This window comes from Hemiscyllium ocellatum, chromosome 40 (assembly GCF_020745735.1).
Source record: "Hemiscyllium ocellatum isolate sHemOce1 chromosome 40, sHemOce1.pat.X.cur, whole genome shotgun sequence".
Classification (NCBI taxonomy): domain Eukaryota; kingdom Metazoa; phylum Chordata; class Chondrichthyes; order Orectolobiformes; family Hemiscylliidae; genus Hemiscyllium; species Hemiscyllium ocellatum.
The window spans coordinates 10,054,387-10,068,916 of NC_083440.1; the positions used below are offsets into that span (position 1 = coordinate 10,054,387).

The 14,530-nt window shown below is 44.1% G+C and overlaps 1 protein-coding gene across 1 annotated transcript in view; it reads left to right on the forward strand.

Annotated features, from left to right (window-relative positions):
* The window catches only part of LOC132834509 (zinc finger protein 653-like), an 81,881-nt gene that overhangs the window by 53,897 nt on the left and 13,454 nt on the right, over positions 1 to 14,530 (forward strand). The window lies entirely within an intron of this gene.

Genomic DNA, 14,530 nt, shown 5'->3' on the forward strand with positions numbered 1-14,530 from the left:
GCTCTTTGGAATTTAGAAGAATGATGGGAGGGATCTTATAGAAACGCACTAGATTATGAAGGTAATAAATAAGATTGAGCAGGGAGGTTGGTGGGTGAAACTACACTCGGAGGCATGGCCTCAAACTGAGGGGCAGCAGATTTAGGACTGAGTTGAGGAGGAAATTCTTTACGCTCAGGTTTGTGAATCTGTGGGATTCGCTGCCCAGTGAAGCAGTTGAGGCTACCTCGGTAACCACAAGGGATGAACTCAGATTTCTCCAGTTCCTCATTTCCCCTTACCCCCACCTTGTCTCAGTCGATTCCCTCGAACTCAGCACCACCCTCCTAACCTGCAATCTTCTTCCTGACCTCTCCGCCCCCACCCCACTCCGGCCTATCACCCTCACCTTGACCTCCTTCCACCTATCACATCTCCATCGCCCCTCCCCCAAGATACTCCTCCCTACCTTTTATCTTAGCCTGCTGGACACATTTTCCTCATTCCTGATGAAGGGCTTATGCCCGAAACGTCGAATTTCCTGTTCCTTGTATGCTGCGTGACCTGCTGCGCTTTAACCAGCAACACATTTTCAGCTCTGATCTCCAGCATCTGCAGACCTCACCTTTTCCTCAAACATTTTTAAGGCAAAGATAGATTTTTGAAAAGTAAAGGAATTAACATTAAACTGCAAAGTCACGCACGTAGGAAAGGTATAAACTGCGTGATTAAAAACTGCATAGAATCATAACAGTACAAAAGAGGTCCTTCAGCCCATCAAGTCTGCCAAAGCTACACTAGTTCTAACTTCCAGCACCAGGCCCATGGCTTTGAATGTTAGAACACTTAAAGTGCTCATCCAAGTTTCTTTTATAAATATTGTGAGGTTTGCCACCTCAACCCCTCTCCCAAGCAGTCCATTCCAAACCCCTGCCACCCTATGCGTGAAACAAAGCCTCAAGCCCCCTCTAAACCTCTTGCCTCTCACCTTAAAATTATACATCTTGTTACTGACTGTCCAACAAAGGGGATTAACTGCTTTCTATTCATCCTGTCCATGTCCCTCAATCTTATACATCTCTGCCATGGTTGTTGGTATGTTCACTGGGCTAGGATATTTATTTTCAGACGTTGCTTTGGAGCCTCCCGTGAAGCGCTGCTGTACTGTGTCTTCCGGAGTTTATTCGGTTCTGTTCCTGCTGCTTCTGGTTGCTGGTTCCAGCTGTTCGTTGTAATGGCCAGTATATTGGGTCCAGGTCAACGTGCTTGTTGATGGAGTCCGTGGATGAGTACCATGTCTTGAGAAATTCTCTGGCTGTCCTCTGTTTAGCTTGTCCTATGATCGTTATGTTGTCCCAATCGAATTTGTGATCCTTGTCATCTGTGTGTATGGATGGCATTTAGTGGCTAATTGGTGTTCGTGGATACAGCTTGCTCGTTGTCTGCCTGTTTGTCCTATGTGGTGTTTTGTGCAGTCTTTGCATGGAATCTTGTAAATTACGTTAATCTTGCACGTGATGGATATAGAGTCTTTTGTCCTGTTGAGTTGTTGTCTGAGCGCGGTGGTCGGTTTATGGGCCGTCATGATCCAGAATGGTCGGGGAAGTCAGTTCCGAGGCGTTTTTTAATGTAAGGTAGCAGGTTAGTGAGTTGGGTCGTGGCATGTCCTCGTTGTTTGTCTGTTCGGCATCTACGGATAAAGTTGCGGGGATATCCGTTCTTGGTGAAGACTCTGTAGAGGTGTACTCCTTCTCTTTGCAGGTTGGGGATGCTGCAGTGTGTTGTAGCCCTCTTCGAGAGTCATAGAGATGAACAGCATGGAAACAGACCCTTCGGTCCAACCCGTCCATGCCGACCAGATATCCCAACCCAATCTCGTTCCATATCCCTCCAAACCCTTCCTATTCATACACCCATCCAAATGCCTCTTAAATGTTGCAATTGTACCAGCCTCCACCACTTCCCCCGGCAGCTCATTCCATACACACACCCCCTGTGTGAATTCTACAGCTTCTCCTGTGTGTGTTTGGGTGGTTGCCGCTGTAGTTCAGGATCTGCCTCTGTGTGTGGCTTTTCTGCACACCTTTGTGGTGCATCCACCATTCAGTGTTCTTTCTGCCAACACTACGATAACAGCAACCATCCAAAAACAGAGCAGAGAGGCTGTTTTAGTGTCCTATTCAAAAGGGTTACAATGCTGTAGCACTCCCGACCTGTGAAGAGAAGAAGAACACCTCTACAAAGTATTTGCCAAGAATGGATATCTCTGCAACTTCATCTCCAGATGCCGAAACAGACAGACAGAGACAATGTGACGAGGACGTGCCACAGCCCAGCACACTAGCCACGCTACCTTATATTAAAAATAAGTCTCTGAACTGACATCCGGACTTCTCCAACCACACGGATTCATGCCAGCCCCTAAAAGGGCAGTCACACTTAGATAAGAACTCACTAGAACAAAAGACCTGCACCCTTCATTTACAAGATAAATGTTCTTCAGAAAAGTTCATGCAAACACTGCATGAAACACTACCTGGGACAAATAGGCAGACAACTAGCAATCCGCGTCCATGAACACCAACCATCCACTAAACTCCACAACCAGCTGTCCCTAATAACCATACACACAGATGACAAGGACCAAACGTTTGACTGGACAACACAACAAGCATAGGGCAAGCTTAGCAGAGGACAGCCAGAGAATTTCTAGAAGCCTGGTACGCATCCACAGACTCCATTAACAAACACATTAACCTAGACCCAATATACCAGCAACGACAACGAACAGCCGGAACGGAACCAAATAAATTCCAGAAGAGACAGTACGGCGGTGCTTCACAGGGGGCTCCAAAGCACTGACGATGTCGTCAAGCCAGGGGATGAAATGTCTGCAAATCACCTTCCCAGCTCAGCGAATATACCCACAACCACAGCAATCGACACCCAAGCTACAAATCTTTAAGCAAGTCTTATACATCTCAATTACGTCCCCCTTCAACCTTCTCTGCTGCAAAGAAAACAGCCCGAGCTTATTCAGCCCCTCTTTGTAGCTAAAGCTAAAGCTCAAGGTCACCTGGCTGAAGCACGTTAGAAATACTCAGCAGGTCTGACAGTGAGACAGTGGATGTTTCGGATGAAGAACCTTTCAGAGCCTGTTGAGGAAAGAAAAAGACCAGTGGGCAAGATTTCACTTCGAAATTTTGCTTTACCAGTCAAACAAAGCCAACAAGAACGCTGAATTATGATCAAGGTGTTGTAAATTACACATTTAAGAAGCAGATAGCCCAGTATCCACTGCAAGATATCAAGTTTGTGCAATTTGTATGACAGTCTGCTCAGCCTGTTGGACTCATTTCAGCCATAAGTTCAGTCAACGGTCTGGCTTGATAACTGGTGATTTTCAAGGATTTTATTTTACAAAAGCAAGATTTCATTACAGTAAAATGTAAAAGGCGAATAAACTAGAGTAATTAATTTCCAAAATAAATCCCATATGATTGTGGTGACGTGACATTGATGTGGTCTGGTGCAACATGTCGGGTCTGCTGGACGCCAATGTGATCCAGAGCGAACACAACTGGAGTAAGTATTTGCAGCTTGATTAACTTTGGATCCAACTTGAGGAACTGTAGATATCATTCTACATCAGGGAGGGGGGAGAGTTACCTGGATACTTTGGTTCACAGAGCAGTTATACAATTAGATGACATAATTCAAAATTGGCTGATGATCAGGGGTCAGGAGGGTGTGACTGTAGGTGAGGCCATAAGACCAAAAGACAAAGGAGTAGAAGTAAGGCCATTCAGCCCATCGAGTCCACTCCGCCATTCAATCGTGGCTGATGGGCATTTCAATGCAACTTACCTGCACTCTCCCTGGATCCCTTACTTCCTTGCGAGATTAAGAATTTTTCAATCTCTGCCTTGAAGGTGCTTAATGTCCCGGCCTCCACTGAGGTCCGAAGCAATGAATTCCACACGCACGCCCCTATCTGGTTGATGAAATGTCTCTTCATTTCCATTTTAAGTTGACCCCCTCTAATTCTAAGGCTGTGCGCCCACAGATCCTAGATCCCCGCCTGACGGAAACAAATTCCCAGCACCCACCCTTTGTAAGCCATGCATTATCTTGTAAGTTTCTATTAGATCTGCCTTCAACCTTCTAAACTCCTAATGAATACAATCCCAGGATCCTCAGCCATTCATTGTATGTTAGGTCTACCATTCTATGGATCATCCGTGTGAATCTCTGTTGAACATGCTCCAGTGCCAGTGTGTCCTTCCTGAGGTGTGGGGCCCAAAATTGGACATACTATTCTAAATGGGGCCTAACCAGAGTTTTTTAAAGTCCCAGTTGCACATCGCTGATTTTACATTCCAACACTCCTGAGGTAAATGACAGCATTACATTTGCTTTCTTAATCATGGACCCAACCTGCAAGTCGACCTTAGACTAGCACTCCCAGATCCCTTTGTCCTTTGGCTTTAGGAATTTTCTCATCATTTAGAAAATAGTCCATGTCTGTGTTCTTTTTTTCCAAAGTGCAAGACCCTGCATTTGCTCACGTTAAATTTCATCAGCCATTTCGTGGACCACTCCCCTAAACTGTCTGAATCTTTCTGCAGCCTCCCCACCACTTCAGAACTACCGGCCTGTCCACCTAACTTCGTATCATCAGCAAATTTCGCCAGAATGCCCCTTTCATCCCAATCATTAATATATAACGTGAACAGCTACGCCCAACACTGAACCCTGTGGGATACCACTTGTCACTAGTTGTCATTCTGAAAAAGAACATTGTATCCTAACTCTCTGCCTTCTGTCAGACAGCCAATCCTCAATTCCTGCCAGTAACTCACCTCAAACACCATGGGCCCTCGCCTTACTCACCAGCCTCCCGTGAGGCACCTTATCAAAGGCTTTTTGGAAGTCGAGGTAGATAACATCCACTGGGTTTCCCTGGTCTAAACGGCTTGTTACCTCTTCAAAGAATTTGAACCTCCCCTTATTAAATCCATGCAGACTTGTTATAATCTGACCCTGCACTTCCAAGAATTTAAAAATCTCATCCTTAACAATGGATTCTGGAATTTTACCGACAACTAAGGTTAGACTATTCGACCTGTAATTTTTCATCTTTTGTCTTGATCCTTTCTTGAACAAGGGGGTTACAACAGTGATTTTCTCATCATCTGGGACTTGCCCTGACTCCAGTGATTTTTGAAAGATTATAACCAACACCTCCGCTATTTCCTCAGCCAGCTCCCTCAGAACTCTAGGATGTCGCCTATCGGGGTCAGAAGATTTATCAGTTTTTAGACCTTTCAGCTTTTAACACTTTCTCTTTTGTAATGGCTACCATACTCAACTTTGCCTCTTGATACTCCTTAATTCTTGGGATATTACTCATGTCTTCCACTATGAACGCTGACACAAAATATTTATTAAGTTCTTCAGCTATTTCCTTATCTCCCATCACTAGCCTTCCTACATCAATTTGGAGCAACCCAATTTCTGCTTTTGCCCCTCGTTTGTTTCTCATGTTTTAAAATAAACTTTTACTACCACTTCTAATATTACTGGCTCACTTACCTTCGTAGTTGATCCCATCCTTTCTTATTTCTCTCTTTATTATTCTCTGTTTGTTTTTGTAGTCTTCCCAATCTTCTGATTTCCAAGTGCTCTTAGACACTTTATAGGCTCTCTCTTTTTCTGTGATACATTTCCTGATTTCCTTTGGCAACCATGGTTGTCTCCTCTCCCTCCCCTGGATAATCTTTCTTTTCTTTGGGATGAACCTCTGTACTATGTCCTCAATTACACCCAGATACTCCTGCCATTGTTGCTCTACTGACTTCCCCACTAGGCTCTGCTTCCAGTCGATTTCCGTCCGTTCCCCTCTCATGCCCCTGTAATTACCTTTATTTAACTGTAACACCATTACATCCGATTTTGCCTTCTGTCTTTCAAACTGCAGACTGAACTCTACCATATTATCATCGCTGCCTCCTAAATGTTCTCTTTAAGATCTTTTATGAAGTCTGATTCTGGTTAGGCCCCATTTAGAGTACTGTGTCCAGTTTTGGTCCCCACACCTCAGGAAGGACAGACTGGCACTGGAGCATGTCCAGCGGAGATTCACACGGATGATCCCTGGAATGGTAGGTCTAACATACGAGGAACGGCTGAGGATCCTGGGATTGTATTCATTGGAGTTCAGAAGATTAAGGGAAGATTTAATAGAAACTTACAAGATAATACATGGCTTGGAAAGGGTGGACGCTAGGAAATTGTTTCCATTAGGCGAGCAGACTAGGACCCGTGGACACAGCCTTAGAATTAGAGGGGGTCAATTCAGAACAGAAATGCGGAGACTTTTCTTCAGCCAGAGAGTGGTGGGCTTGTGGAATTCATTGCCGCAGAGTGCAGTGGAGGCCGAGACGCCAAATGTCTTCAAGGTAGAGATTGATAAATTCTTGATATCACAAGGAATTAAGGGCTACGGGGAGAATGCTGGTAAGTGGAGTTGAAATGCCCATCAGCCATGATTGAATGGTGGAGTGGACTCGATGGGCCGAATGGCCTTCCTTCCACTCCTGTGTCTTATGGTCTTATTACATAGCACTAATCCAGAATAGCCTGCTCCCTTGTGGGCTCCATCACAAGCATTCCATGAATTCCCTTTCTTTGGATGCACCGGCAATATCATTCACCCAGCCAATTTGCATATTGAAGCCCCCCATGATCACCATGACCTTGCCTTTCTGACATGCTCTGTCTATTCCCTGGTACGTGTTGAGCCCGTCGTTCTGATCACTGTTGGGAGGTCTGCACATAACTCCCATTATGGCTTTTTTGCCTTTGTGATTCCTCAACTCCACCCCCACACACTCCACATCCTCTGACCTTATGTCATTCAGTTCAATAGATTTAATTTCATTCTTAACTAACAAGGCATCCCCACCCCCTCTGCCAACCTCCCTGTCTGAACCCCCCGCAACCACGTCTCTGTGATGCCTACCACATCATAATCATTCATGGTGATTTCTGCTGTTAATTCATCTACTTTGTTACGAATACTAAGAGCATTCGGGTAAAACACCTTAATGGTAATTTTCTAATCCTCATTATTTCCATTACCTCTAATAGTATATCCTAAGTTATTCATTTTTGCTTTATTCCTAGTCTGCCTCAAACCTAAAACCTGCACACATGCTAACTTGCTGCTTATCTTTCTATTGACTACATCCTCCTTGTTGCTTTTCTTTCCCCCCCCCCCCCCCCCCGCCCCCCAACTCACAAGTTTAAAGTCCTAGTGACCCCCCCCATTTATCCTTTTCGTCAGAACACTGGTTCCGGATCGGTTCAGGTGGAAACCATCCCATTGTTACAGATCTCCCAGTTCCAAAAGTAATGCCAATGTCCCATGAAATGGGAACCCTCTTTGCCACACCAATCTCTTAGCCACGTGTTCACTTCCCTAATTTTCTTATCCCTATGCCAATTAGCACGTAGCTCGGGCAGTAATCCAGAGATTATGACCGTCGAGGACCTGTTCTTCAATTTCCTTCCTCGTGCTTGATGCTCCCCAAACAGGTCTTCCTTCCTAGCATTTTCTTTGTTGTTTGTGCTAACGTGGACCACAACAACTGGATGTCTCCCTCCCGGTCTAGTACCCTTTCAAGTCGTTCTGAGAAGTCCTGCACCCTTGCACCGGGCAGGCAGCACACCATGCAGGACTCCCATTCCGGCTCACAAAGTATACTATCTGTCTCCCAAACTATAGTATCCCCAACTAGTTGTCTCTTTGCTCCCCCACCCCTTGCATGGCCTTCTGCACCATGGTGCTGTGGTCAGCTGGCTCATCCTGTCTGCAGCCCTTTTCCTCATCCATACAGGGAGCAAGAATCTCATACCTGTTGGACAAAGATCAAGGGCTGAGGCTCCTCCGCTCCTTGAGGCACACTTGAGCACCCCGGGGTGCTTCGTTGGTCAGAGCATTGACCAAAGGAGTTGGGACATCATGTTTCAGCTGTAAGAGACATTGGTGAAGCACTTCTCAAATACTGCGTTCAGTTCTGGTCACCCTACTATCGGAAAGATGTTGTTAAACTAGGACATGTGCAGAAAACGTTTACAAGGATGTTGCTGGGACTGGATGGTTTGAGTTATAAGGTGAGGCTGAATAGACTGGGACGTTTTTTTCCTTTGGAGAGTCGGAGGCTGAAGGGTGACCTTAGAAAGCTTGATAAAATCATGAGGGGCATGGATAAGGCGAATAGCTGGTGTCTTTTTCCAAGGGTAAGGAAATCCAAAACTAGAGGATGTAGGTTTAAGCTGAGAGAGAGAGATTTAAAAGGGGCCTGAGCAACAACTGTTTCATGCAGAGGCTGGTGTTTGTATGGAATGAGCTGCCAGAAGAGGTGACAGAGGTGGGTACAATTACAACATTTTAAAAGGCATCCGGATGGGTATATGGATAGGAAAGGTTCAGAGGGTATGGACCAAACGCAGGCAAGTTGGGACTAGTGTCGTTTGGGAAACCTGAACAGCTTGGACGCTTGGCCGAAGGGTCTGTTTGTGTGCTCAATGATTCTATTCTTGCAATTCTTACCAGCAGGGAGGACGAGCAAACTTGGAGCAGCAATGTAGTACACACAACCATTCAATTGGGGAAAGTAAACAATAATGTATTTGTGGTCGATACTGTTCTCTGCAGACATGAATGGGTGTCCCGAAGGCTGAGTTGACTGGATGTAGATTTGCTCGCTGAGCTGGAAGGTTCATTTTCAGATGTTTTGTCACCGTACAAGGTAACATCTTCAGTGAGCCTCTGGACGAAGCTTCATCTGGAGGCTCACTGATGAAATGTCCGAAAATGAACCTTGAAGCTCAGCAAGCAAACCTACATCCAGAACCTCAACCTGAGCTACAGATCTTCTCAAAACCCGCTAGCTGAGTTGACTGTCCGGGAATGAGGGTTCAGGAATGGGAAGGATCCAGTCGTTGTTCACGTCAGTACCAATGACATTGATCGGGCTAGAAGGGAGGGAATTTGAAGAGTAGGAGCTAAATTAGAAAGCTTCAAGGTAGTAATCTCTGGTGACCACCTGAACCAAACTGTCCTAGTTTAAGTAAAATCCACTGAAGTCGAGGTAAGTAAAAAGGGGTAGTGCATACTGGTAATAATAATCCACAGGTCCCCGAACAATAGCTACACAGTGGGCCAAAAAATAAATCAAGGAACTGATGAGGGCATTTTTTTAAAAAAAGCATCAAAGTCGTCATGTAGATTAGGATAGGCTGATTGGCAGAGGTGGCCACAAGGAAGATTCATTGGAGTGGATTTTCGACTATAAGATGTTGTGGATCCGACCAGGGATCAGGCTGTTTTGGATCTGATGATGTGTGATGCGGCAGGTTTGATAAATGATGTCAGAGCAAAAGATTTCCCGAAGAAACAGTGTAACTTCTAACATAGTCGAAGTTAAAAATCACGCAACACCAGGTTATAGTCCAACAGGTTTATTTGGAAGTACGAGCTTTCAGAGCACTGCTCCTTCATCAGGTATCTAGTAGGGCAAGATGATAAGACACAGAATTTCTAGCAAAAGATCACAGTGTCACGTAATTAAAACAATACACTGAACAAATCTAGATTGCTGTTCAGTCTTAAAAGATGAAAGACTTAACAGCAATCTCCATTTGTTCAATATATCATTTTAATTGCATGACACTGATCTTTTGCTATAAATTCTGTCTTATGATCAGGTCCACTCGTTAACTGATAAAGGAGCAGCGTCTGAAAGTGCGTACTTCCAAATAAACCTGTTGGACTGTAATCCAATATTGTGCGATTTTAAATTTTGTCCTCCACAGCCCAACACCGGCACCTCCACGTCATAACAGGGTAGGGCATGGGATTTAGTTTGAAAGGGACGAACCTTCGCTGGATACAACTGTGCTCAGCTAAAATACAAATAACTGTAAAAGAATGAAGGCAGCGATAGCTGGAGTGGATTGGGAAAGGAGTTACGCAGCAAAGACTTTGAGGAACCGTGGTAGATGTTCAAGAAATTAGTTCATAGCAAGGATTTGTCCCAACGAGGAAGGAGTATTCTCGCAAAGAGATAACCCAACTGCGGTTAATCAGCAAAGTTAAGAATAGCATCAAGTTGAAAAAGAAAACATAGTCATAAGCTGGAGCATTGGGAAAGTTTGAAGAAGCAGCAAAAAAAACTAGGGAGAAGGTAAACTTTTAGGGTAAACCTGCCAGTAAAATCAAAACAGGTGAAGTGCCGGAGGACTGGAAGGTTGCTCATGTTGTTCCCCTGTACAAGAAGGGTAGTAGGGATATTCCGGGTAACTACAGACCAGTGAGCCTGACGTCAATGGTGGGAAAGTTGCTGGAAAAGGTAGTGAGGGGGATAGGATCTATTTATATTTAGAAAAGAATGGGATTATCAGTGATAGGCAACATGGTTTTGTGCTGGGGAGGTCGTGCCTTACCAACTTAGTAGAGTTATTTGAGGGAGTGACCAAGTTGATAGATGAAGGGCTGTTGATGTCATATACGTGGTCTTTAGTAAGGTGTTTGATAAGGTTCCCCATGGTAAAACAATAGAGAAAGTGAAGTCACATGGTGTGTAGGGCGTTCTTGTTAGGTGGAGAAAGAACTGGTTGAGCAACAGGAACAGTAGTAGTTGAAAGGAGTTTCTCAAAATGGTGAAAGGTGACGTGTGGTGTTCCACAGGGGTCAGTGTTGGGGTCACTGTTGTTTGTGATATACATAAATGATCTGGAAGAGGGCACTGTTGGTATGATCAGCAAGTTTGCAGATGACACAAAGATTGGTGGAGTAGCAGAAAGCATAAGGGACTGTCAGAGAATACAGGAGAACACAAATAGACTGGAGAGTTAGGCGGAAAAATGGCAGATGGAGTTTAATTCAGACAAGTGTGAGGTGATGCATTTGGGCAAGCCTAATTCTAGAGCAAATTATACAATGAACAGAAGAGCCTTGGGAAAAGTTGATGAGCAGAGAAATCTGGGAGTTCAGGTCTATTGTAGTCTGAAGGTTGCACAAGTGGATAGAGTGGTCAAGAAGACATATAGTATGCTTGCTTTCATTGGACGGTGTATTGAGTATAAGAGCTGACAGATCATGTTAAAATTGTACAAAGATATGGGTTCAGCTGCATTTAGAATACTATGTACAGTTCTGGTCACCACATTACCGAAGGGATGTGGATGCTTTGGAGAGGGTGCAGAGAAAGTTTACGAGGATGTTGCCTGGTATGGAAGGTGCTATCTATGGAGAGAGGTTGAATAGGTTAGGTTGGTTTTCATTAGAAAAAAGGAGATTGAGGGGGACCTGTTTGAGGTTTGCAATATCATGAAGGGTATAGACAGAGTAGATAGAGATAAGCTTTTTCCCAGGGTGTATGATTCAATAACGAGAAGTCACGCTTTCAAGGTGAGCGGTGAAAAGTTTAAGGGGGATACACACGGCAAGTAGTTTACACAGAGGGTGGTGGGTGTCTGGAACGCGTTGCCAGCAGAGGTAGTAGAGGCAGGCAAGGTAGATTCATGACCAGTGGTGTCCCACAGGGATCAGTGTTGGGGCCACTGTTGTTTGTAATATACATAATTGATCTGGAAGAGGGCACTGTTGGTATGATCAGCAAGTTTGCAGATGACACGAAGATTGGTGGAGTAGCAGAAAGCATAAGGGACTGTCAGAGAATACAGGAGAACACAAATAGACTGGAGAATTATGTGGAAAATTGGCAGGTGGAGTTCAATCCAGACAAATGTGAGCTGGACAGATGCACGTGTAGGTGGGGAGCAGAGGGATACAGCTGCTTAGGAATTGGGCGACAGGTTTAGACAGTAAATTTGGAGCGGCTAAGGCTTGGAGGGCCGAAGGGCCTGTTCCTGGGCTGTAAGTTTTCTTTGTTCTTTGTAGGCAGCAATCTAAAGTGAACATAGGCCCTTTAAAGAACAAGGTTGGGGAAATAATGGGGAGTAGGGAATAGCAGATAAGTAGAGTAAATACTTTGCATTAGTCTTCATAGTAGGAGACATGAATAGCATTCCAAAATTTCTAGGTCATCAACAGGCAAAAGAAGGAGAGGAAATAAATACAATAATATTAGAGAAAAAGTGGGAAGGAAACTAATGGGGCTAAAGGCTGATAAGTCGCATGGAACCTGGTAGGATACCTTTTAAGATATTGAAGGAAGTTGCTTCCGAGATAGTCGATGCACTGGTATTAAGCTTTCAGGAATCCTTTGAGTCTTGAGAAGTCCCAGAGGATTAGAAAGCTTCCACTTCTGTTCAATAAGTAAAGAAGTCAAAAACACAGGTAATTGTGGGCCAGTTAGCTTAATGTCTGTTATAGGGAAAATGTTAAAACATAAAGGATGTAATATTACAGCATTTAGAAATGTATATTTGTATAATCAAGCAGAGTGAGTGTGGCTTCTTGCAAGAGAAATAATGCCTGAGTAATTTATTAGAATTTTTGAACAAGGTAACAAGCAGGAGAGATAACAGGGAAGCAGTGGATGCGATGCACTTGGATTTTCAGAAGGTGTTTAATAAAGTACCACACCTTTGGCTGCTTCATAAGTAAGTGTGTTGGAGATAGTACATAGCGTGGAGAGAGGATTGGCTTAATAACGGAAGACATAGAGTTGGGATAAGCAGGGCTGGTCATCTCAGAAAGCAACCTATAACGACATAGAACATGACAGCGCAGTATAGACCCTTCGGTCCTCAATGTTGCGTCAACCTGTGGAACCAATTTGAAGCCCATCTATCCTACACTATTCCATTGTTATCCATACGTTTTTCCAGTGATCATATAAATGCCATTGAAGTTGGCGAGTCTACTACTGTTGCAGGCAGTGTGTTCCATGCCCCTACTACTCTGACAAAAGAAACTACCTCTGACATCTGTCCTATATTTATCACCCCTTAATTTAAAACTATGTCCCCTTGTGCTAGCCATCACCATCCAATGGAAAAAAACTTTCACTGTCCACCCTGTCTAACCCTCTGATTATCTTGTATGTCTCAATTGAGTCACCTCTCAACCTTCTCTCTATTGAAAACAGCCTCAAGTCCCTCAGCTTTTCTTCATATATCAGGCAACATCCTGGTAAGTCTCCGAACCCTTTCCAAAGCTTCCACATCCTTCCTATAATGCGGTGACCAGAGCTGTATGCAATAATCCAAATGTGGCCACATCTGAGTTTTGTACAGCTGCAGCATGACTTTTTGGTTCCAAAACTCAATCCCTCTTCCAATAAAAGTGAACACACTGTATGCCGCCTTAACAGCCCTATCAACTTGAGTGGCAACTTTCAGGATCTATGTACAAGGACACCAAGATCTCTCTGCTCATCTTCAATACCAAGAATCTTACCATTAGCCCAGACTCTTATTGCTGTTGCTCTTTCCAAAGAATCACCTCTCACTTTCCCGTACTAAAGTCCATTTTCTACCTCTCAGCCCAGCTCTGCAGCATATCTATGTCCCTCTGTAACCTGCAACATCCTTCTGAACTATCCACAACTCCACTGACCTTCGTGTCATCCCCAAATTTACTAACACATCCTTCGACGCCCTCATCCGGATCATGTATAAAAATGACAAACAGCAGTGGCCCCAAAACAGATCCTTGCTGTACACCAGTAGTAACTGAACTCAAGGATGAATATTTCCCAACAACCACCATCCTCTGTCGTCTTTCAGCTAGCCAAGTTCTGAACCAAACCGCTGAATCACTGTCAATCCTGTGTCTCTGTATTTTGTGCAATAGCTTACCATGGGGAACCTTCTCAAATGCCTTACTGAAATCCAAATCCACCACGTCAACCGCTTTACCCTCGTCCACCTGTTTGGTCACCATCTCAAAGATCTCAATAAAGTTTCTGAGGCACGACCTATCCTTCTCAAAACCTTGTTGACTATTCCTACACTTATTTCTCTTTAGGTGATTAAATCCTATCTCTTAGAACCTTTTGCAACACTTTACCCACAACTGCAGTAAGGCCCACTGGTCTATAATTACCAGGGTTGTCTCTACTCTCCTTGAACAAGAGGACAACATTTACTCTCCTTCAGTCTTTTGGCACTATTCTTGTAGACAATGAAGACATAAAGATCGAACTAATGGAGTACCACAAGAATCAGTGCTAGCGCCACACTCACTTTGAATAAATAGAAATGACTTGAATGAGAAAAGTGAATGTACTCTTCCTGAGTTTGTGAATGGCCTGAAAAAAAAACAGTCTGGAAGGCCAGCGATGAGGATGATTTAAAGGATGGATGTGGACAGGTTAAGTGAGTGGGGAAAAAAACTTGATAGATAGGGAATAATGTGGGGAAATGTGAGTTTATGCACTTTGGCAGGAAGAATAAATAAGTTGACTATTATTCAAACGGAGAACTGAATATTCAACTGGTATTGGATGCTGTCTACTTGGCTGATAGCTGGTGTGGAGGGACTGTCTTAAAGATGTTTGATTGGAGTTTAAGA